Source organism: Helianthus annuus, chromosome 16, assembly GCF_002127325.2.
Source record: "Helianthus annuus cultivar XRQ/B chromosome 16, HanXRQr2.0-SUNRISE, whole genome shotgun sequence".
NCBI classification, from domain to species: Eukaryota; Viridiplantae; Streptophyta; class Magnoliopsida; order Asterales; family Asteraceae; genus Helianthus; species Helianthus annuus.
The window spans coordinates 22,831,813-22,857,213 of NC_035448.2; the positions used below are offsets into that span (position 1 = coordinate 22,831,813).

At 32.9% G+C, this 25,401-nt stretch overlaps 2 long non-coding RNA genes and 1 pseudogene across 3 annotated transcripts; 2 read left to right on the forward strand and 1 right to left on the reverse strand.

The window, feature by feature from the left end:
- The first annotated feature begins 4,712 nt into the window (after positions 1 to 4,712).
- Positions 4,713 to 8,625, forward strand: LOC110917220 (annotated as a pseudogene).
- Positions 8,626 to 13,347: 4,722 nt separating this feature from the next.
- LOC110916126 lies at positions 13,348 to 13,847 on the reverse strand. The gene is made up of 2 exons (XR_002579511.2): positions 13,641 to 13,847; positions 13,348 to 13,569 (listed from the first exon to the last, which is right to left on the reverse strand). It is a non-coding gene; the product is annotated as an uncharacterized LOC110916126 (long non-coding RNA).
- A 3,842-nt stretch (positions 13,848 to 17,689) lies between these two features.
- LOC110916042 lies at positions 17,690 to 19,855 on the forward strand. Of its 2 annotated transcripts, none has more exons than XR_002579440.2 (3): positions 17,690 to 17,840; positions 18,615 to 18,699; positions 19,525 to 19,855. It is a non-coding gene; the product is annotated as an uncharacterized LOC110916042 (long non-coding RNA). The 2 variants fall into 2 exon arrangements; XR_002579441.2 differs by lacking the exon at positions 19,525 to 19,855 and adding an exon at positions 19,347 to 19,441.
- Positions 19,856 to 25,401: the final 5,546 nt, after the last annotated feature.

The window sequence follows — 25,401 nt, forward strand, 5'->3', positions numbered from 1 at the left end:
CATATACACAACGGTCTCTTTGCTTCGTCCACTAGAACTATTTGTGTATGCATTCTTTTGGTAGTTAACAACGCTAATTAGAAAAAATTCTGTAAAATTAATCATATCGATTGCTATAACAGGATGGATGTGACACACACAGATAGATAAGCTGTCACAGTTGTCAAGACTATTTGTCGGGTTTCCAATGCTCACACAGGGTGATAAACAACGCTGATACGAACACATGTGTTTCAAAATAGGCTTTGTTCTTGGTTTAATGAAGTTACACGTAACATCTACTTATATTCAGATTTAAACAATGCCCGCCTCAACTGAGATGACGGACATCCATCAAGCTCAAAAAGAAAACTTGTGTATCCCATAGTCACAAAAGATTGCGGCTTGTATTTCGCATAGCCACCGTTTCCGTAGTAAAAAACGGTTAGGTTTGCACATTCAATCTTCAATACTTCATTAAAATACACTAGTAGAAGAACCCGACACGTCTTCATGTTACGGAGAATGTTCTAGAAATTGAAGGAAAAGGAAAAGATTTGTTGAAATCGAATTTGACAACTATGACAACTTATTAAAAGTAGCAATCACCTCCAATCATTTCCTGGTCAAATCACACACTATAAAGTTTAAAGTTATCGTGTGTTGTAGTTTGGAAAGATGACCGAATAGAGATCTGAATAACAAACTGTGGAGAACTTGTTTGTGTCGGGTTCTTCTGCTAGTTACTTGATCAACGGACTGATCAGTAACGTTACTCTACTTGTGCTCCGATTTAAGCGGCGTGTTCCGATCAACGTTGTTTAAAGGTGATGAAGAGTTTAGAAACCCTAGAATGATGGTGTTTTTACGGGAAAAACGTGATAATTGAAAAACATCAATCTATACGGCCCGTATACAGTTATACGGCCCGTATACATTTGGTAAACATAAAATCTCAGAAATAAATCCATTGAGCCGTATACTTTTTATAAATCGTATACACTTGTATACGGCTCGTATAACTATATACGGCCGTATATAATAAAATAAAAAAAAACATTCTCTGCGCATTTTCCTATTCAAAAACATTCTATACGGGCCGTATATTTTGTATACGGCCCGTATACACTAGGGATGTGAAAATAAGATCTAGGGGGTGTGGGAATAAGGGGGGCCTTTAAGAATTATATAAATATAAACATACAAAATCATCAATTTCAGAAAACTAAGTCAGCTCATCGAAACTCGAGTTGGGTCAAGGTGATTACGAGATAAGGTTTCAACTCATATTGAGTCGAGCAAGTTCGACTCATGATATTATTAACTCAAGTGGAAGTTACTATTTGCTAGGTTTAACTCACTCATTCGGCTTATCTCTCGGTTACTTGATTTAGATACAACTTGATTCCATTAAACCAAAGTCATTGTCGTAATAACTCGTCTTTTAATTTACCATCAAAGTAAAATCTTATATAAATTGTTTCAATGAATAATTCACGCCTCGTACGTAATTCTTATCCCAGATGTTCCCATCACATATAATTTACAAATTACTTATTTTAGCTTTTAACTTATAGTCCCATACATCAATGTATCACTCCCTTCGTGTCGTATTTGAAAAACTATTAAAAATTCATATGAAAAAACAAAAATTAAATCATGAAAGAACTCCTTTTTGGAGTATGTATAACACATAAAGAAAAAAAAAATACTACTTAAATAAATAAAATCAATATTATTTATTTGAAAAACAGAACATCTTCAGCTACATTTACAAAAGAAAAAAATACTACTTAAATTAATAGAATCAATATTAATTATTCTGAAAAACAGAACATCTTCAGCTACATTTACAAAGATATACTTAGATTTTTGTTCACTCCGTTGATTCACCGGATCTTTGCCCTCCTAAAAAACCGCCAAGTGTCCCCAATACACGGTCATCGTCACCGATCTAAATGGTTGTTAGAATTTATTGTTATTTATTAAAGGGTGATGATTAAATAGTAAGTTTATTTTGGATAGGAACGATAGTAAGTAATAGGATTATAACATGTGGCAAAATTTAAAATAAATAGAAAGGGTATTTTAATCAATCGTATCCTTTCTTCTTTCTTCTTCTCCCAGTAACTTTAAAACCCACCATTTTTAAAACCCACCATCTTCAACCTTTTCTTCATTTACTATCTTAATAATCACTACATTATAGTGCGATTTTCGTTATCAATCAACGATTCAAACACCCGATCAACGTGTTCTTCAGCTTTTTCTTTTAAGAAAACTCAGTTTAATTTCATTCAAAATCTCGTTTTTTCCCGTGATTTTGAAGATAATCACTCGATCCGTTCGATTCGATCGCTGATAAGTGTTTCTATCATTCAAATTTCGTCAATCGTTGAAGAAATCGGCATCGATCCATGTAAGAAATTCTTTAATTTCATTTTTACAATATGGGTTTTTGATTTAGTCATTGCGTTTTACGATCTTGACGGGGGTCCGGGGGCAGTGCCCCTAGTAGCAGGGTCCAAGGGGCGATAGCCCCTGCCTGAGGTCGAGTTGCATTCGTAGACAGTTTTTTCGATTAAATTGCTTTAATAAAAATGCATGAGAAAATTTAATTTTCTGTAAATTTGCTTCTGGAAAACTGCATTCGTAGACAGTTTTTGCCTCTGTAAATTTACAGTTTTTAATTTTCTGTAAATTGTCCTGGTTCAATGCGTTTTAGAGAGAACACTTCCTTTGGTGTTTTTATGTCATTGCGTTTTATAACTAAGACATTTTTATGTGTTTTCTAGCCATTGCGTTTTAGAAAAACACATTTTTGAAGTGTTTTTAGTCATTGCGTTTTAGGTAAAACACGTTTTAGGTGTTTTCAGTCCATTGCGTTTTAGAGAGAACACTTTTCTTTTGTTTTTTTAGGCCATTGCGTTTTAGAAATGAGACATTTTTAAGTATTTTCTGGCCATTGCGTTTTATAAATAAGACATTTCTTTGTGTTTTTTGTGCATTGTGTTTTAGGTAAAACACATTTTTATGTGTTTTCAGTCCATTGCGTTTTAGAAAAACAGACATTTTAAGTGTTTTCTGGCCATTGCGTTCTATAAATAAAACATTTGTTTGTGTTTTTAGTGCATTGCGTTTTAGCTAAAACACATTTTTATGTGTTTTCAGTCCATTGCGTTTTAGAAAGTACAATTTCTTTTGTGTTTTTAGGCTATTGCGTTTTAGAAATAAGACATTTCTTTGTGTTTTCTGGCCATTGCGTTTTACAAATAAGACATTTCTTTGTGTTTTTGGTGCATTGCGTTTTAGAAAAATGTCATTTTTTAGTTTTTTTTCCATTGCGTTTTACGCAACTGGGTTTTCGATTTTTTTTTTGAAAATATAGCAATAGTATACTTGTTTTAAAGATAAAAACGCTCGTTTTTTGGTGCAATTTTTATAAAAAAATAATGTCGTATGAAAGAGTTATTAACGCTTAAAAAATGAGGGGAATTGGAGGAGAGAGAAACTATTGCTTTGGATTGACTAGAATGCCAATAGACAAACCTACGCGCCTCTTTTTTTTTCCCTTCAATTTCACTCATTTAATATTAGCCCTTGATTAAATAAATGGATGGTCAAGATTACTTTCTAGGCTTCCTAACTAAATAAACTTTCTTTTATATCCTAACCCATTTATTAAATTTCCCACGCCCCAAAGTTAATTAAAACTAATAATATAAGTGAAAATGCTAAACAACGCACGCTTGTTTGTGGCGTGTTAACGCGCAAAAAAAAGACTAAAACGTAAAACATAGAAAATAATAATTAAGTCGACCTATGACCCGCGCGTTGCGATTGCGTCGTTAAAGGGGCAAAAATATACATAAAGACGTTGAACCACAAAAAGTCGTGTTTTACGTCGATCGAAAACTAGTATCGATGTTATTCGGTCGGTACCGGCTCGGTTTGTCACGTATTACTATTTCGAATACAACTTCGTTTTCAATAAAATTTATATTGAGTTTTCGAGAAAAGATAAATTATAATGCGTTAGCGTATTTAGTTTATATATAATAAATAACGGATGAAAATGAAAATTATAAAAGAAAAATAAAATTATCGGGTTAATGGCGTATGTTAATTATGGATAAGGGTGAAACTGAAAATGTATCTTTCGATTTTAGCAATTTACTCTTAAAAATATAAATAAAATATCAAGTCATTATTCATCAAAACTTGAACATGTATCCTTATTAATAATTAATATTTATAATCGTTTTATTACACAAAAGTTGTATGATATAAACCATAAAAAAGTTGTGTTTTACGTCAATCGAAAACCATAAAAATAAATACCACTACTGGTTTCGATAACACCGTTACCGGTGTTGTTTAGTTTGTACCCACCCAATTCATCACCACATCCATTATTCCGAAGACAACTCCATTTTAAAGAAATATATATTGAAATGTAGAGAAAAAAGGTAATTACGTAATTAGTTTTTATATTAAAAAAACTAATGAACGGAACTATAAGAACAAATTAAAATTATTGGATTAAAAACGTATATTATTTATAGTATAAAGTGTGTAAGGTATATTATTTATATTATCAATTCCAAATCTAATAATATTAGTGAAAAATTATTAGTGAAAAAATAAAATAAAACAATATCAATAAAAAAAAATCAACTCTCCACGGATATAAAGACAGTTGTTAACAACACGCCCATTCATCTTCATGCTAAATATTTCATCAAAACTTTTAGAAGAAAAAAAATAACAACATTTTACACATTCAAAAAGATGAGTCAAATTAGCAGAAAAATGAGGAGATTAAACCTCAAGAAAACGATCATCTGGCGGGTATCTCTTCTCCGGCGATGTGCTCGATCTTTATGGCACCAAATTCTCGTATGTTGGATCGGTAAATCAATCCGGTACCGGCAACTGTTGAATTCCGGTTCCGGTCCTCTGATTCCGACGTGTCACCGGCGTTCTGTTCCGGTGGAGATAACAACGGTTGATATGGCCACCGTGTGCCAACAGCTTCCGTCGAGAGAAATGTCGGCATGTGGCGGTGATGGGTTTGCTTCCGGTGATGCCACGTCATCCTCCGGCGATGATCAAGGTGCTTCTGATTTGGTTGCTTTGAAGATTTGTGTGTTGGGTGATGAACAAATTGGAAAAACAAGCTTCTTGGTTCGTATTTTTTCGGTTTTGCAGATTTGTTTTCTTGAATTTTTTTAATATTTTAATGTCTTTGAGGTTTTTTTTTCCAGTTTTTGGGAGGTTTTTGACAGATTTTAGAAGTTTTGAAAGATGAATTTTTTTTTCCTGTTTTTTGAAATCTTGATTTTTTTTTCTATTGGGGTTAAAGGCAATGTTTTAAAACCGGTTTAAACCAGCCGGTTGAACCGTCCGATACACCTGGTTAAACCGTTTATGAGCCAAAATTATTAAAACAGAGGTGTTAACTGTTAACCTTCTGGTCGGTCGGTTTTGAAAATTTGTTTTAGTGGAACCGTGTGCTACGATTTCTAGAAATGACACACCAAATTACACTATGGATTGTCAAACCAAGTGAACTGAACCATTTTTATCTCAAAGCGATCAAACCGGCCTACTTGCTTTGATTTTGACGGTTCGATTTGCTTTGATTTGGATGGTTCGATCGGTTTTAACGGTTTTTATCACCTCTGCAAGGATTAAAATACATACTTTTAAATTTTTGGGGGTTTTATTTCTAAAATCATTAAAACATTTTTTATGCATTATTCATGGCTGTTTAAAACTTTAAATCGAATACCCATTTTTACAATTTATTTTGTTTTTCTAAGGTTCTTTATTCTACATTTTATTGTTAAGCGTAGACACACATTACTTGATGATCTAACCCTTTTATCCATTGAAGGCAAAATATGTTGGTAAAGAAAAGAATCAGGAAGAATTAGAAGCTAAAAGAATAAATCATATGGATAAAACACTACGGATTGGAGAAGCTAGAATTTCTTACAACATCTGGGAAGCTGGTGGAGACGCGTTATACCTAGGTAAAAAATAAATAACCAAAATAGTTATTTCACGTATCTATTTTTTTCCAAACGGCGACTATTTTATTAGATCATAAAATAGAACAACGGGCCAGCAAGAAGCCCCTAAAGAAAAAACGTACATTAAACAACAATACCACAGACGTTAAAGTCCCTCCATCTCTCCCAAACTAAATCACTAAACGGCACTCTGTTGACGTATCTATTTTATATAATGTTTTGGAAACATATAAACTTGACTCACATTTTTCTTTTTTCTTTTTTATTTATACGTGAAATTTTGGTTAGGCACCTTTTTTTGAAGTTGACATTACTTTCTTAAAAAGTGTATTATACATTCCAAGATATTTCTTGTTGAAGTATCGTGTAGCTATAGAGAAAACATTGAATAATGCCGTTGGAAAATAGAAAAATAATTATTTTCATTTTTTTAGCTAAAAGATATTATACATTGTTGATAATTTTATTTCTCTAAAAAGTAATGTTGATTTTTGTAGATGGTGATTCAAAGAATATAATTCCTGCAGCTTGCAAGGACTCTGTATAGCTATATTCTTCATGTTTGACCTAACAAGTCGTCGTACGCTCTATAGGTAATATGAGTGTTTAAAATGCCTTTATATTTTAAGTACTTTGTTGAAATTGTTAATAACTAAGTGGTGCATTTTGGTTTTTGTTTAGTGTTATTAATTGGCATCAGCAAGCTAGGAACTACAACCAGGTAATATAAAATTAAATCTACTTCTATGTTCTACCTATGCCATATATGTATTCAAAATTTATACCATATAATATATATATATATATTTTGTAAAGTATTATCTACAATACATGTGAGATTAAGATGTGACACACTAAGACAAAAGGTGTTAACTTAATTTATGATATTTGTTTTCCTAAGTTGATTTTCTGATTGATTGTCTGAATTTATTAGACAGCAATGTTAGTGATGGTTGGAAGCAAGTTTGATGAATTTGTCCAGCTTCCCTTGGATTTACAATGGACTATCGCAAGCGAGGTAATCCCTAAATCTTATTCACACATCCTTTTTCACTCTATCTCTCTCTCTCTATATATATTTTTGTATGTATAGAGAGAAGGGATGTGTGAATATTAACTCCGTATATAAAGTCCTTTTTTGTTTTTCTTGCTCATATGAGTCATATCTCATGTAGTCAATCGGTTTAAGTCTTCATTAAATGTTTTGAACAAGTGTAAATTACTTTTTGAGTCCCTGTTTTCTACTGATTTTAGCCACTTGAGTACAAAATCAAAAAGTTTAATGCTCTGAGTCACTAACCGTTCATTTTATAACGTTTTGAGTCCGTGTGTTTTGGTGGTTTAACCACTTGAGTCCAAAATCAAAAGTACAACTGTTAAAAAGTTGAACTCAAAATGTTATAAAATGAACGGTTTAGGGACTTGATAAGAGAGATAAAAAATGTATAGCCTTAGTTGTTTTAGTATTAAAACAAGAATATAAAAGATACAAATATACTAGTAACTTTTAAATTTTGTAGCATATTAGATTAACAAGTTAACATTTGAGTAAAGTTAAACAATTAAATTTCATAGATTCTTAAACTATTAACACTTGATCAAAAGATGCATATGAATTGACTAGTAAAAAAGGGTTGATTAAGACTTTAAACTTAAAATCACACAACAAAAGAGTGTCATTTATTTTACAAGGAAATGTCTCGTATCTGTCCATCCAACCAACCAAAAGAAGCCAAAAGTAAATTTTCATTTGAAACACTCGAATTTATTCTCTAAAGTGTCTCTCAATGATATTTGATAGAGACTTAAATACTTTAGTATGTCAGTAATAATACTTTATAAATTAATTTAACATCAAGGGTTCATAATATAATCAATTAATCATTTAAAACACAAAAAGATGATAATATATAAAGTAAATATATATAAGCAACATCTTAAATATATACACCCTAAAAAAATTATTTCAAATACATTTAAAGATTGCTCAAACTTTCATTATGATTGAAACTTGAAAGGGACGCTAGACATCTAACCTTTAAGTCATATTATGCGGCAACTACCTTTGACCATTTATAATTAAAGGTTATGGGTCACTCATCACTCACTAGCTTCTAAAAGAATGTTCTTTATCCCACCTCCAATATTGAATTTGTCACAAGAGTCACGTCATGAGACGAAACTCACACCCTTTACTCCTAAATACAAAGTTTTTATCTAAATTTTATCATCATATACATGCATTTTTATGTATTTCTTTTACTTTTATAGGCGAGAGCATATGCGAAGGCCTTAAACGCGACCTTGTTCTTCTCAAGTGCATCTTACAATATCAATGTTAATAAAATTTTCAAGTTTGTGACCGCAAAGCTATTTGACATTCCATGGACTCTCAAACGTAATCTTACAGTTGGTGAGCCTATTATCGATTTCTAGTTTGAGTTTGTTATTTCCTTTGCCATGTATAGATTCACACCCTCCTCCGCGTTTACTTTTCTGATGTACATAAACATGTTCCTCCGGAGGAAGTGGTCATAGGATCAACCATCACATCTTTGTGATTTGTCATTCCAAATAAATGAGATCAATTAAGTGTTCTTAGTTTGTTTTTAACGTTTTGTTCACTTGATTTTAATAGTATAATGGAGTTGCAATGGCTTTTGAGAGATGAATCTTTGCCCTCTAGCCAATTATGTGTCGGTTAAACTTGTCTACACTCGTTTTATCTTTTGAAAAATAAACTTCTTAAAGATATTGTTATTATGTCTACCCAATTAGTGAAACATTTTTCATCGAAAAAAATAATTTATTTACGTAAGAAACATAAATTTTATATAGGAATAACTTCGGTTTTATTCAACGATATATTTTGCAAATCATATAACCTTGAAGAATTGTGATTTTCCTTTTCAAAGAAATGTGACATTCATCTTTTCTCAGCGAAAGTGAGAATGACATGAAAAAAAATAGACGTTTTATAATCCGATTTGATATTTAGTCTTTGTATAACATGAGATGTATAAAAGGACTTTATAATATCAAAAGATGAAACGATGAAATGGTGTCTAGAAATAGGAAAATTGACGTTACTTTGATGGGTTAATTACAAAATCCGCTCTTGTTTGTGTAATGTTTTGTTTTTAGGCCAGCTTTTGGCTAGCTATTAATTGTATGTTATTCGGAAAATTGAGAAGAGTATCTAGGAGGACTGTTTTATTCGGATTTCACATGTGACAAGATTAATGCAATAATTTCGGATTTGTTGTTCCATTGCATACTTGCTAACTTTGTCTAACTTGTATTATAAGATTGTATTGTATAATAATGTGGTACATATAAGACGCAATAAGAAATAAAATGTAAGACAATATATCTCTTAAAATATTGGATAGCATAAAGGAAACAAGAGTATAATATCCGTATTCTAAAATTGGATTGAATGAAATGAAAAGGGGCGGAATTTAAATATTTAGACGTGTATGATTGATATTAACTAGCGATATTTCCCTGCAACGCGGCGAGAAATCGATCAGTATCAGTTGGTTTCCTGACGATATCTGTATGATACTGACACTTGATTTAAAGTCATGTTTTTTTCAACAAAGTTCATACATGAACACCGAGAAAAATATATTAAACAAAGTCGCATAGTCATCTTTTAAAATAAAAAGATAATGAACGCAAGTTATCGAAGAAAAAATCAAATTAAATAAAAATAAAATGGGTTAGAATCGTATATTGTTTAAAGTATAATGGGTGAAACTGGCACATAATTTTTTTATATAATATCTTAAAAGCTGATGTTACTATTCATTAGGGTTTGAAATTTATATATTTTGTGCGCGATGTGGTGGGACTTCGCTCGTTACTTGTTTGGTTCGTAACGCTATCACTATTGTACCGACTTTCAGTTTAAAGTCAATAATATGTACAAATAAATGTGTTTTACATTGAAAACAACAAAAAACGAATACCTTTACTGGTTCTGATAATAACAACAACGGTACCAATGTCGATAGAGAATAAAAAAAGAATATCGATATTGGATCCGATAATAACAAACAATAGCAGAACTGATGCGGGTATCAGTTCGGTTCACCACAAAACTATATTAAATAAAACTCTTTTTCCCAAAATTTTTTTATACAAACACGTCAATAAAAAAATATTAAATACAATCGCATATTTAGCTAGAAATAATAATGAATGTGAGTTATATGATTAAAGATCAAATTAAATAAGAATTAAATTAATTAAAAATTATATAATTTAATATATGTAAAATCGGAAATTAAAAGAAAGAATATAATAACAGATTTTTTTTTATTTTACTATTCATTACAAGTTCAAATTAATATGTAGAATAATAATAATATGTAGAATAATAATAACAACTAGGGACTGTGCCCGCGCGTGTTGCGGCGCGGGTACATTAGGTGATAATTGGTTGCATAAATATTCCAACAACTAAAATAAGAGTAATTGTGTAATAGACATAGGGGAAGGTTCAAATGAAAACCACTAGTTATTGTGAAAACTAGAAAACTAACTAAAACCCACTAAAAAGGAGGGAGGGAAGACTTTTAGTGAAGGAGGGGTAAAATTGGAACAAAAAATATATAACTTTTCAAACATTTCTCATTTCTCCATACGTTATCATTTTAAAACAAAAATGGCACCATAAGATCAAAAATTTTCTTATCTTTCATTCAAGTATATTCGAGCATATTTTTTATGACATAAAAAAAGATTTATGATGTCGTCTTGTTTTCAATACTATTATTATAGTAGTGCACATGTGCAATATAACATGTACTACAATGTGCATTACATGCTTAAAATTAGTTTTTTGATTCTAGTTTAGCTTTTAGGGTTAGTTTTTTTGGAGGTTTAGGATTAGGATTAGGTTTTTGGGTGTGGGGGGGGGGGGGGGGGAGGGGGGTTTAGGTTTTTGGGGGGTGGGGGTGGGGGGGGGGGTTAGGTTTTTTTCGGGTTTATGTTTAGGGTTTAGTTTTAGGTTTTCGGGAGGGTGGGGGGTTTAGGTTTTGGGGGGGGGGGTTAGGCTTTTGGTGGGAGGGTGAATTTAGGTTTTGGGGGGGGGGGGGTGGGGGTTTAGGTTTTTGGGGGTGTCGGTGGGGAGTGGGTTAAGTGGTTTAGGCTTTCCGTATTAGTGCACATGTGCAGTACAACCAAAAAAAAATTTTTTTTTTTTGAAATTTTTTTCCATATATAAAAAGTAGCGATTTTTCTAAAAAAATTGTAAAAAAAAAATTGTATGTTTTTTAGGTTTTTTTAGGTTTTTTTAGTTAGTTTTCGAGTTTTCACAATAAAAGTGGTTTTCATTTGAACCATCCCCTATAGACATATAGAGCAATTAAAAACAATATATATAAATGTATCTTTTGAGCAATATATCATTACCATAAAACCAAAGGCGAAGAGTTAGACACCATTGTTGTCTAGGGACGCTGCGGGCAGCTCAAGATTACTGGGGTGGCCGCAGAATATTTGGGTCGACATAGATGTCACGTTGTTCAATGGAAGAAGCAGATAAAACATAGATTTAGTCATGTGCGGCTGCAAGATATCTGGGATCTTGCAGATCAGGCGGCTGATTCCGCGACCGTCTGGTTCAGGTTGTATTGACCCGCAAATACTTTTTTTGTGCATTTGTATTTTTCTTCTAAAACAATATCATTAAAATAGTTATCTTTTTAAGGAAAAAGATTCAGAAGGTTGTGTGCATTAACTATAGACCTGGGAAGCAAGTCAACCAATTTGACCGTATGAGATACCAACACTTCGATTTAACCCATTTATAAGGGGGTAAAGTTAGTTAATGAGTCAGATCATGACAAACCTGGGAAACTATGGTATCTTTTTCAAATATGGGGGCCACTCAAAGGTATATGGTTAGCCTCTTTTTCGGCAAGTATGAATGTGAAGAATCCCCCATATGGAAGTAGCATGCATGATATCTTCCATATGGCTTCTGATGGGCCCTTGGTAAAACAAAATGATGAGACAACAAAGGACAACAAATTTACAGCAAACTAATCAAACCAATAACTAAAATGCCTTCTTTGGGTCCATACAACAAATGTTAATAAACATGTAATGCTAAATGGAGGAGAACCGTATCGGCTTCGTAGTCATGTACTCCTTAACATTCTTTTTCGCCAACTTTCGCCCTAACTCCACCACTTTCATGGTGCCAGACAAAATCTTCCCCGCAAGAATCTGTTCCACCTGCCACGGTATCTCCACTGCAGCCGGAAAAGCTGGCACCATCGTCGGGGCCTACGGGTTCCTCTACGCTTCGTAAAGCGTAGACCCGAAAAAGACTGACGCCGATTATCCTACCGGTATCGGAATCTAGTACACCCTCATCATTTTGGGTGTAGTCAATGCATTAGGATTGTTATTCACGTTTTTAGCCCCCGAACCTTGGGGCAAATCGCTCGAAGAAACCGGTATTTACCGTAATGATTCCGAATCGTAACAGGTATATTCGGTACCGGTACCGGTAGAAGAATGTTGCAAGTTGACGTACAACTGATATATCATAATATCATATTCACACTGTAAGCAACTAAAACTCTAAAAGTAAGCTAACAATGGTGCCTAAAGTGTTCAATATAAAGAACTTCTGACCATTTTCATTAAATTCTTGTCGCATGACAGGGAGATATTCGGGACCGGTATTTACCGGTTGCTACACAAAAATAGCAGTACCATACCAATTCTGAATCGTAATGGGTATATTCAGAACCGGTAGCGGTACCCGGTTTTCGGGAATTGCGGTACCGAAGTACCGGTAGCGGTTCAGAACACGGGGGCTATGTCCGGTTTCGGAACCGCATCGGATTTCTTCACTGGCATGAATTTATACTCTCAAATATTAAAAAAACATGTCTCTCGGGATTGAAACTTTTCAACTCTTTTGATTACCTATAAACATTGGTCTCTATAATTCATATTGAGTAGTTGGCACTATTAACAACCTTATGAAATTATGAACATAGACCTCTTCTAAAGAGACATATCTACAATGGAATAAGCATAAGAGATCATTCTGTTATCAGATTTGTTCTAGTCTCCAAAGACGCCTTATTAAAGCATGTTTAAGTCAAATTTAGATAGTTAATCCCTTCTATTGATGCTCGGAATATTCAAAGGAATTATTTTTTGTAACATAAATTTTCCACATTCACATAGGCTTCTAACACTATTAGAATTAAAACGTGCCTCTCTAATTGGAAATTTGTGCCTTAAGTCTCTACATTAATGCTTAGCAACCATCACAATTGACAGAAATTGGTGACATGAGTTTAGACCAAAAAAGAATTTCATAAATCTTCTCGAAGAATCATAAAACAATCATCAATACATCATAAACTAAGAACAATTCTTCGTGGTATATAAAATTAAATACAAAGCAAAATGAAGATATATCACATATAATTTGCTAATATCCAGAAGACCAAGTTCCGATCTCCAGAACTTCAAGACTGATCTCCATCTCTTAAAACAAAGGATGACACTATTACATCTGGCCAAGGCAATACACAAATAAGAAACCCTAGCCTATAAACTAAAAGGAAGGCAAGCAGCAGTACTGACCTGAACGACAAATCTGATAGTCGATTTGAAAATCTGCAGGTTCAATTCTAGGGTTGCATCTGATACTTCTCTAAATCTTCGGTAGTTCTGAAAGAAGAAAGCTTCAAGAGCAGAGCACACATGTTAAGGAGAAAACATAGGTTATACACGCGTAGCTGAAAGGGGGAAAAAGGAGAATGCTGGCTGATAGTGAGGAAAAAGACAATCACCGACTTTGTAATTTAAGATGTAGTATAGTATAATATAATATAATATAATATAATATAATATAATATAATATAATAATGTCTTAAATAAGTAAATATAATATAAAATCAACCATGATACAAGCAACTAGAGGTACTGCACAATTCCGGTTTTTCTAACACTTGGTTCTGGATTCAGGTATTGGAATATCGGGTATTGAGAGAAACCGGATAGAGTTTGGGTACCTGAATTGAGGAGAAAAACCCGACTATATAAGCGGGCATTAATACCCTCTGTTTAGAAAAAAGCTTTTTATATTATTTTATATAAAAATTAACTCTGGTTTGTAATTTCTAAAAGTAATTAAAGTATATTACAATAATATAAATTCACTTAATTACTGATAATATACCTTATAATATGCACTTTATAAAAAATTTAAATATAAAAGTTGTAAAAAACATAAAAATATACTCCAAAAATCCGGGTATTCTATTGGATAAAAAGATACCGGTATCAGGTATAGGGTATTCGGGTATTTATGAGTATAAATCAGGTACAAGTATTGAGCTCAATATATATACCCTACAGGTATGATTGGGATCAGTTACAGGTATAGCCGTATAGAATAAACAAGAAAAAAAAAAAAAACAATTCTGGGTTTTAATTTCTGGATCCGATTCTAAATACGGGCTTTTTTGTGAACCACTACAAGCAACCCTTCCTATTTAAATCAGAAATTGGGCTCTCTACTCTTTTAAGTATATATAGTTTCTCTACTGGACTTTAGCTACAAGCCCATTTGACTCTAGCTCTCTTCGTTGCTTGAAATCATTTTCGTTTTCTAATTATTTCCAAGTGTAAATCAAACAGAAAAAAATGTTCAAACTTGTTTGTATATTGTAATTAAATAAATGGTTCATAAATAATGGTACATGTACTTATTTGTATACTCATATTCTCAAGCTTACCAAATTAATCTACAATGGAAACATGAAGGGAAAGCTTTGAACGAGCTCCGATATCTTATTTGTATGCCACACATTTGTTTTATATGTGTTACAGCGTTAATTAATGAAGTATGGTTCTTATTGTACACTATTTTGCAATGTAGTGTACAATAAGATATTATATATTATAACTTTATTGCATACAAAGTATAAAGTAAAATAACAAATATCAACTCGCTTAATTAATGAAGTATGGTTCTTATTTTGAACTCAATTCGTATTATCAGTGTGTAAGATGTGAGATTCCAAATTATTTTAGTTGACTTTCTAATACGTGTCGATAATCCTTTTATCTACAAAAAGTTAATATCATATAAATTTGTATTAAGTGTGTGTTAGAAGGATGATTAGAAAGGTACTTATAAGTAATTAATATGAATATCAGACCATGCGTAGTCGTTAGATGAATAATGCCTCCACCCTGGGGCGCTTTCTGCCATGTGGCAGTCCAGTCAGCATGGGAGCATTATTGGGCGTTATTGCAAAAATGCCGTAGTGGGAATAATGCCCAATAACGTCCCTTCCAATCATTACACAATTATGTTTTTTTAATTAAAAACTTAAAATACTTCATTAAATTAAAAAAAAATACAATACTAGAAATTAAAAAAAAAAAACAGAAAAAAGTAAAAAAAAATTACATTGCCAAAATCTAATTAAAACTAATTAAAACTTTAGGGACGGAAATGCAAAATCCTTTTTTAAGGACTTTTGAAGTTTAATTTTTTTTTAAATACAATCAAAATGCAGGGACTGAAATGAAAAATCACCTTCTTCTTCCTTTCACCCACAACAACCACCTGCAACTTAAACTTCAAGAAAAACCATTGCCAAAATCTAATTAAAACTAATTTCTTTTGCTTTCTTAATTAAAACTAAGTATACACATATGGCAAGGTCATATTGGGCAAAGAAATCAAGTTACGGCATGTTTCAAATCACGCCAACGTCCCTTTTTTCGCAAGTAACGCCGGAAAACGCCTAGGGGGCGGCACCGGGGTGTGATCGGGCGTGTTTGGGCAATTATTTTGATGAAAAACGCCCGATTACGGATGGTCTCATAAAATACACTAAAACAGAAGTATATGTATTAAATTAAAATTTATTAAAAAGGAAACTCTATTTTATATATCATTTATTGATTTAAAACTCATTAGAATCATATTTTTTAAAATATAAATATGGCTTACACAAAAGTCAAAACGAAATGGAAAACTCACTTGTTTGTTCGCATGGCCCGTATAAAGTGTACACCTCGTGTAGTCATGTGCCTATTAGATAATCGATAACACAACAATGCGATACTCAATTTCGGAGTTGAAACCATATACATTAATGCAATGCTCCAATAAAGAGTTAATTGCCAAAATCGTCCCTGAGGTTTAGGCACGTTTGTCATTTTCGTCTAAAATGACACTTTTGTAACAAATTGCCCCCAACATTTGTAACTTTTTGCCATATTTCATCCAAACCACTAACTTAGTTTATTTTTTCTGTTAAATTGAGGATATTTGGATGAAACTGACAAATATAAAACCACAGGGACGATTTTGGCAATTTACTCAAACCCTTTTTAATTTCTTTTATTTAAATATTTTTGTTACATATATAATAAAAAAGAATATACATTATAAACGTTGGGGACAATTTGATACAAAATCGTCCATGTGGTTTTATATTTGCCAGTTTCATCCAAATATCCTCAACTTAACAGAAAAATAAACTAAGTTAATGGTTTAGATGAAAATGACAAAAAGTTATAAACGTTGTAGACAATTTGATACAAAAGTGTCATTTTATACGGAAATGATAAACCTGCCCAAGGGACGATTTTGGAAATTAACTCTCCAATGAGTCAAGTTTTCGTTGGAAGAGGACACGTGATCATTAATTAATAGTTATAGTCTTTGACAATTCTTTTATAAAAGCACTAGTCTAAGTACCCGTGTGTTATACGGGTGGATAATAAGAAAAATAACTACTTTAACATTGTTGACGTAAATATTTTAATAATATATATGTTGAAATATTAACGGAAATGATAGAGGGTACACCAAATAATTGAAATACATGAATACAAACAAAATAAATATTAATATCATAAACATATTAATACTGAATTCATACGGATTTGTTGATGCATCGTTTAACACCTAGCATTACAAATGGAAAAATGGAAACACTCAAGATCACTGAACCGGCGTAGCCTCCTTAAAAAAGACCCGCATGGCATCCAAATGCCTCCTTATACCTGTGAGCTTCATCGACTATCACATACCTAATTCATAAGTGATAAGTTTAGCATTAGGCCATATTTAGAAAAGGGAAAAAGACAAAGAAAGTTCTAGCCAATCTTTGTAGAATTGTATAACACCAGCATGCATTAAAATAACCACATACCCTTTGTCCACATCATGATAGCCATGTCTTTTACAGCCTTAAGTTACGCACCAGAACGCATTAAAAGTAATTCCACAACCGATTGGAGAAGTTCTTTTCCGAATTTACACTCACGGTGATGCCTTAGTCAGGCTACTAATTTCCATCATAGCACAAAAAGCAACACAAGTTGGAAGATTTTATGGCACTTACAATGAGCAAAAAAAAGTGACAATAATATTATAGTAAATAAACTTGTAACGCCCCAAAATTCGAATTACTTAGTTGCCAGTATTTTAACGCGTTTAAAAGAAGGAAATGTAATAACTAGGTTATTAAACCTAGTTAAATGCCTAGCAAAACAAGAAAGGAAATGAAATTGGGTCAATTATGATTAAGTGACAAACATGAGGGGTTAGTTTTGAATGAGTGAAAAGATAAAATATATAAAAATAAAATTAAAAACCCCACACCCACACCTGGGCGTAGATGGGTGTTCGACCAGAGAAGAGAAAGAAGGGGGAAACCCCTTCTCAAACCCTAATCAACCAAATTGGATGGATTCTGGCTGAAATCAAACTTGCATGAACAAGATTCTTGATTGTTCAACTCTGTAAAACACATGGTAAGTGGTAATTTTGGATTTGATGATTTTTGTATGAATTAGGTTATGATCAATTCATGAAATTTTATGAAATCGAGCACAATATATGTTAGAATTATCATATGGACTGTGAATTTATCAAGATTTTGGTGTTAATTGAGGTTTGTAGATGAAACCCACTTGGGCTAACGAAAGTGGCGACATGGGTATAACACCTATGTCGAATTCTTGTTCAAAAATTTATGTAGCATGTTGTATGCGATGAATGTTTGTTTGATAGTTTGAGTATGGTGTGATTTTAGGTCGAAGTCAGATTATGTGATTAAAAAGGGGAAAAGTGACCCCGAACAGCTGCTGCGTGAAAAATGCAGCAATGAAAATAATGTGTTTTATGGACTTAAAACATATGTTTTTCTAGTCACCGATTTACTAAACACTAAATATTGCTTCCGGTGAATGTTTACAGTTGTTAAGGTGTGTTTAAAGCGTTACTATATGTAAAATTGATCTTGTGAACATCGAATATAAAATCAAGTAATCATGTAGTTGTATGTACCACATAACATGAATATGAAATGTGTATGACGATACTACAAGTGTTAGAACAATTATGTGTACGTACGTATGATAATAAATTTGAGTGAGTGAATGTTGAATATTGTGGTTGTCGGTTCATGTCATATGCATGATAAGCTTGACTAATGAAAGTCTATGTAGCTAAGAGCTAGGAATGGATGTGATATGAACGAACATGCATACTAACTATGATATGGACGTAATGACTTGAAATGATAGAAATCCCAATTGACATGGACTCAAGAATGGAAGGCTAACGGATCAAGGGTAAATAAAGAAGCTATGCACAACTCGGACGCACGATGTAAGTGATTCTAATTCACTTCTTAGTATGTACGTAGTATTTAATATTTATGTGTAGAAAAATATGCAAGAATCATGTAATGAATGAGAAGTATTGAGGTAAGTATTATTTTAGTATAACAAAGGAGTTGTTTATAATGAAAGTAAACTAGTAGGATTAGACGGGTCAAATAATGTATAAAGGGGTTTATAAGCCGTTTGCTTATAAATCAGATTTTGATGCTACCCGAAGTGATAAACGGATCCGTAATTAAATTACTTGCGCGTAGGAAAAAGAATCGGGTAAAACGGATCAAAAATGAGAGAGTTATGTTCGTTTCGGTAAGAATTAATGGCTGGGAAAGTGCAGAGCTGACACGGCCGGGTGGTGAGCTGACACGGCCGGGTGAAGGTTCTGTGAAAAATATATGGTTAGTTGACACGGCCGGGTGGTTAACCCGACCCGGCCGGGTGAAGGGGCTGAAAATAAAAAAAAAATAATATATGTAAGTAGAAAGTGGTTGCTATGAATGCACGTAAAAATTAGGAATGTATACGTTTGTGAATGCGAAATGATATAAATGTATAAAGGAATGGTACGGAATGGTTTCATTATGTTCGAGCATTAATGATTGCTAATGGTGTGTTTAAGATTGAAATGCATTGCAGGTATATGAACACCGGGTTCTTGAAGTTTCGAAGTCGAACTCTGAATAAGAAAATACGAGAGGATAGTTAAATAAATCGAAGTTTAATTGTTAAATGTTATTCACTATTAGATTATATGAGAATCATGTTGTATAACGTTGTCAATGACTAATGGTTAAGTTGTATGTGATGTTCACAGGTATTGCAGGTATCTCTACCACTACTATCGAAGATAAGCATGCATTGATCGAGCCCCAAATTAAAGATTGTACGGGAAGAACGACCACATAGTCCGATTTATGTATTGTCTTGAAGTGTTACTTTAATGTGGTTATTGTTAATCCCTTTTTTGTAAATGTTTATCATTTGTATTTGAGCTTTTAAATAAGTAATGGGTCTAAATAAGAAAGAAAATTTTTGGGCTCATATTTTCCGCTGCGTCATGTTTAAGTTCTTACAGGGAATTGTTCATTATACGAACGGGTCATGCCCGAATTTTGTAAATAATAATACTTATTTGGAATAAGAAATATGGGCGTTACAAAACTTAACAGGTAATAAAATAAAACAAAAAAAATAGCATATACAAAGTTATTTGGTTTAGAGAGCTCAAAATAGACTTCCTCACTTTAATTGTTAATAACTTACGTAAATGCTCACATAGCCTTAGCAACTGCATTCCCTAAGGATAAATAAATAGAAAGCAAGAATTTACCGGAGGCATCATGGACAACCCGGTCATACGCCAAACATCTTGAGATTAATCGACAATGGGATCTGTTGGACTGCATTCACAAATAAAGGAAGATATTATGATTTCAACAGAAGCATGTATAGAAATGGGAGATTCAAACAATACTCTCCAGTTAAAAAAATAAAAATGAATTTGTACTTTTACTTTTACAATGATATGATTACAAATCACGTGTAATGATAGTATAATCACAAGCATATGATAAATGTTTTTGTGTGTTAGATTCTACATTTTGAATTAATATAGAATTAGATTACATGCAAATTAGTTGTTAATGTTCTCCAACTTTCACTTATCAAGTTTCATTTAAAATAATAATATCAAAGGCAAACGGTTTACAACTGCGCCGCTAGCCTTTTGTAGTAGTTACAATGAAAACGAAGAAAATATACCGATGCCGAGATTCTCTCTCCATGAGAGAGTAGCACGCAGTTGCTTAGCGGTTTTCTTCACATTATCTCCTTTTGCTTTCAGAAATCTTCCTATGCAAGCTTCGTTGCAAAATTTCTCCTACAAATGCATTTAAAATACTCAATTAACAGCTCATACCAATCTACAGAAGCCTTAGCAACTGCATTCCCTACGGATAAATAAATAGAAAGCAAGAATTTACCGGAGACATCGTGGACAACCCGGTCATACACCAAACATCTTGAGATCAATCGGCAATCGGATTTGTTGGACTTCAAATCTGAAGAGCCAAAATCGCAGCTCAAAGAACACCACAAAAAGCCTCAAATATTTTAGTTATATAAATGTTAAACTACTAACGCAAATATGAGTACACTGAATAATTGAAATACATGAATGGAAAAAGTCACAAATCATTAAAGATTTCTTCAAATGACTTGGACTGGCTCTTTTTAACCCGACCATCTTGCCACCTCCATATTCTATCTTCTTCAACCTATGTTGAGTGTGAAAATAAAGGTTTTTGGACTAAAAAACACCTTGGTCACTGAATCAATGAACACAACACCGCTAAATTCCTCAAACTAATCTCAAGTTTATACTAATCAATGCCTTTTGACAATAACCATGATCAAACTTAATTCAACCTTGTAGATCAAGTCTACCTATCCATCTTAGCTTATCATATCTACTTATGATTGGTAAAGTTATGAACCTACTCTTGAGTATTATGTACCTGATAGCTAATAGGTCTGCACTACTGGTTTGCAAATAGATCAAAATCCATTCCATACTTATACATGTAGAGCTTTTTTCAAGCAGGCCTACTCTAATATTTTGAATATTGACCGTTTCATGACTAAAATCTGGGAATGTGTTGTAATTTTTAAAATTAGTTATCAAGAAGAAGGAAAAAAATCATAAGTTTATTTTGGTTGAAGTACAAAAGAACAAATAATGAGATTCCGAATACCATATCGGACCTAGTAAATGTGCTACGGTTTATTAATCTTCATTAATCTCTTAGCTCTAACCTGTTACAACAACCAAGCAAACGTCAAAATATATAATATTCTAAAAAAGAACAACCAACCAAACATCAATATATACAATATTCTCATAAAAGGTTAACGTAATGGACTGAAAACAAATTCAATAAGAATTTGATCAGTTGATGATAAAATGTATGGTAAAACTTGTGACTAAAGAAGTCCTGCTACCTTTAATATCTTCACGGCCTTTCACGGATCATGCCTTTTCTCCAGCTCCTCAATTAGACTCGCTACTGTTTTATCAATACCTTTCTTCAACGACAGTGGGTAGTACCAGAGGTGACACTCAGGAGACTAAGTTTAATAATCTCATGGAAAGAACCGATGATGTGGTTGTACCATCACCAGCTGAGTCGTTGCTTCTGCTTGAAGTTGGTGTTCCGGTAAATGAGGAAAGTGAAGAAATAAAGGGATTCCACAAAACCCAAAAGATGCACAGGAAAAACATTACCCGTTTACTTCACAAGAACCCTAAATCACCAATACTGTCGTTTCCTTGGTGGTGGACCCCCAACTAAACCTCCTAATCAACTAATACGGCCTTAAACAATGGCAGTGCTAGATGGACGATGGTGATATCGTACGTATTATGTAGAATGACGCCGGCTATCTCCCGTAACCGTCCAGCAACACTGTACAATAAAGTCAACCCATCCCAGCTGATTTCAAGTTGCAACCCATACCAATAAATGTCTGGTTAGCTATTATTTATATAAAATATTAACTTTGGATAAAAAAATGTTTCAAGTTTTGATCCATACCAACAACGGACCCACTTTGGCCTCTTACCCTACATGCCCATTTTGCCACCTCTACATAAATGCACAATGAAAAAGTGACATACCTTGAATTGAGTTTATAACGACCAATTGAGTCCATGTAATAGGGCGATAGAGCCACCAGTCATATCATGTCAGCCTATCCGAATCAAGTTTCTTGAATTGACTTATTACAAAATTTAATACATGCCTTTTCTTTTAAAGAAAGACATTAATGAAGTAACATTATTTTGCTAATAATCCAATTTCCTTTAAAAGAGAACTTTAGGAGGTTGCAAACACTTGAATGTGCTATGAGTCATTAGACTCTTTTTTTTAAATGATAAAGATATTGTATAATATAATTTAAATACCAACTTCAAGTTTTTAACAGATTTATGAAAATGCTACCTTGATTTGTGTCATGAATGATGAAGGAAAGAAGCATACCCGCCTCTGGTAGAGATATTGCTTACAAAAATCATTTAAGCAGATTTTATTAAAAATTAACTTTATGGTTTCATTTGTGGACTTCGCGATGTAGATCAACGATAGCGTAGAATAACTTGTGGCCACATGGATATCCATATTATATTTTTTTTGCATAACGATCATTATTTTTTTATAACATGGTCATTATTGGAAGAAAAGAGAAACTTTCAGTTGCAAAAGATAAGGTATAAAGAGTTGTTTATTTAAAAGATAATCAAAATTAGTTTTTTAAATGATAGATGTGTTTTTGTTTGTCATTTTATCTATGTATATCAAATGTTTGTTCTAAGGATGAGCATCGGTACCTGGTACCAGTACCGAAACGGTATCATAGCTGTACCGGGTACCGGTCTGACTTTTCCGTACCAAAATATTATCGGTACCGATTTGGTACCCACTTTTTGGCATTTTCGGTAACGGTATTTAACCGATTTTTAGCTTAAAATACAGGTACTGTACCAATCATTTTCAGTACCGGTATCTATTTTTGGTGATTTTCGGTACCGATATAGACCAATAATCTGCTACATCCAGAAAACTAATGAAATGCATGGGGTCTAATGCTTGAGACTCAAAACATTGTATTAAGCATCAGCACAAACATGCCACCATCATGTTTGGGGTCTGATGTTTGAGATCATAAGTAGATTTACCTAAACGTGTGTCTATACTCACCAATCTACTCGAACTTAGGCTCGTATGATCCACCGGCCCGTATGATGTGACAGGTATTGGGTGGTGTCTCTTCACCTATAACATTTTGATTAGAGTTTTCGGAAAGTAAAGACATTAGCAATGCTGATAAAACTGAACATGATTAAATAGAAGCACAGTTACCAGGATAATGGCAGCCCCAAAGCATTAAAGAACCTCCCTCCTTCCAACACCATTGCTACTACCATCCTCAATTTTACAATTAATTTCACCCTATTCATGAAATCAACACATAAATTTATAAAACTGATACACAATCAATTGATATTTTTTAAAACTAATCATGATGATGAAACGACCAATTATTAAAATCAACATAATAGTTAAAGGTTTTATGGACATACTTATTTTAAAAAGCATGAGCAAGATTGCTAAAGGTAACACAAATTGCACCCGCAATACCTGTTAATGATATCTACCAAATTTGGTCTTAAAAAGTCTTCCTTAGCAGATGCATTGTAGAGATAACTCAGAGACCCAAGAGCATAGTTCACCTACCAAATAACACAGAAATTCAATAAATATTTGCATGCAATTATCTTAACTACTAACTTGGAGCCTGGAGGAGGTGGAGTGTGTACTGTTTCAAGCTTTCAACTTCCCTAGCCTGAAAGGAAAATTGAGTAATAGTACAAAGAGAAAAAAACGTAAAGTTTAAAACTTGATGGAGTGGTGGCAGTAAAGACGGAGTAATAATGCAAGGACTAAAAACAAAACGTTTAAAACATGACGGGTGAAAAAGGACTCTCAAGCTGTGATAAATCAACTTCAGACCCCTACAAAAATTACTTTCAGGGTAAAGGAGCATGTACAGGACAGCCATAAAGTAACATATTATTACATTGTCTGTATCAGAATTTACCTTAGCCGGTCTTCTTGTTTTTTAGTATTAGCCCATATATTCCCTAGAGTGATCCTTTTCATAATATACTTGTAGAAGCACCTGCAAGCATCCCATCTACTCCAAATGGTAAGTATCTATTGTACAAAGAATACCGGTACCAAAATCGCAAAACACAGATGCTACAAATGGTAATACATTATGGTTAAACGACAAACATAAAACAAAATAAACTTCAAAATACAATGAAAAAACACAGATGTATAAATAAACAAAAGAATTCTTTATTATCATTTCCATTATGATTAAGAAGTGAAATCAAAATATAACCATGATAAAAACATTAATATTCCTAAGTTGCGTAGGTAATCATCAAGGTAGCACTATTAAAATAATAACGAAGTAGAAAAAGATATCCATCCTCCAAACCAGCTTGACGCATAAACTTTGTCCAACCTCTAAATGCATATCTAAGCTTTTTGTTACCGGTGGCGAAACGGAGAGCCAAAGTATTTGAAAAGCCATTTCCAGAGACAACAGTCATGTATTCCATGTCGGCTAGGTTAACGTTCACAGCAAAATCTTTTGGAAATATCTACATTTAAAAAACATAAACCAATATTAGTATGCAATAAAATCAACCGTATAAAACTAAAACATATTAAAAAATTATTAAAAGAAGAAACTTACAAAACGGTTCGTTAAAACCCATTTCAGTTCATAAAAATCACCCACATGTACAGGGGATTCTACTATACCATCTAAAATACCATGCTGTTGAACTTGAATTACTTCTTGTACTCTTAAAGACTGTTGATGATACGATGCAAACCATCTTTGTGGAAAACTGAAATACTGAAATCATTATATCCCAATAATTCAAATATAACAAAATCCCCTGTTTCCACTTGAAGATCATTTGAAATATGTATCCAGTCAACGATACTATAGTTGGTACCAAAACGACGTACGATGTATACCGTCCAAACCAATTTGTTTTGAAAACGTATTGTGAAACAACAATCCAAGGGATCATTCTTGAAATAATTTTCCA